The sequence below is a fragment of the Oryzias melastigma genome, linkage group LG20, assembly GCF_002922805.2.
Source record: "Oryzias melastigma strain HK-1 linkage group LG20, ASM292280v2, whole genome shotgun sequence".
In the NCBI taxonomy this organism is placed as follows: Eukaryota; Metazoa; Chordata; class Actinopteri; order Beloniformes; family Adrianichthyidae; genus Oryzias; species Oryzias melastigma.
Genome location: NC_050531.1, coordinates 21,441,163 through 21,442,213, shown reverse-complemented (window position 1 = coordinate 21,442,213; position 1,051 = coordinate 21,441,163).

The window sequence follows — 1,051 nt, the reverse complement described above, 5'->3', positions numbered from 1 at the left end:
CCTCATGGCTGTATGGAAAACTGTATGTATCCAAGTCTAGGATGATCTTGAGAAATCAAGATTTGATTATTGATGTCAGTTATTGGCAAACATTACTGGGTTCATGAGATCAGTCAGAGATTCTACTAATATGGTGAGACTCATCATCTACTGCAGGAACTGCATCTGAATGACGGCGATTTCAATGCTACTTCTGTCTCTCTGTAATTTAGTTTGATGACTTGCTGTCCCGCATTCATCTGAGGAAGGAAACTGTAAAAGTAAGAATGAAATCAGAGAATCTTTTATCATCGTTTTGATGGAAAGAAGAAAAATATTAACAAGTTCTAGTGGAGAACGATAAGATTCTCCTCTATGTTGTGGACTCCACCCCATCATCAGCACGCCACGGTGCTAAGCTAAGCTAAGCCCCTGATTGGTTGACTGGACGTGTCTTCTTTTCCAAAGTTCAGATATATTAACTCACGCAGCCTCATCAAGCTCATAATGATCTTAGATTTGCTTCAATACATCCTCCGTTTGGCTGTCTGGGGTTAGGGTAGGAGGGCTAAATGTCTAAGGAAAGGTGCTGCAACCTCAACGACCACCTCAATGAATCTGATGGTCAAAAAGGTATTTGTAGGTTTTAAGGTGAACTGTGATTTCATTTGATTTCACTAACACAAAAGCATAAGAAGAAGCACTAACGTCTCTTTAAAGCTGAGGTTTTGCCCTTTTAAAGACTGTTAAATATTATCTTTCATACATGTTTCTTTTATCTTGAAAGACAGTTTCTTTTTTCCATTTTGTTGGGAAAGCATCTATATTTCTAGGAATTCTATCCACCCTTTAATCTTGGATCCTTCATAAAGAACTTTATGAGCTCGCATGTGTGTCTTATCTGTCTGGTAGATAGGTCTGCTGTGTCAGCTTGGTTTCCCTGCTGCCTTTGTCACGCTGTGTCAGCTCCATTTTAAAGCTCAGTACATTTAAGCATCCCTACAAGTCGTATGGATTTATTACAGCTTTCATGAATACTGACAGTATACAGGTGAAAAATGGTAAAATCTGT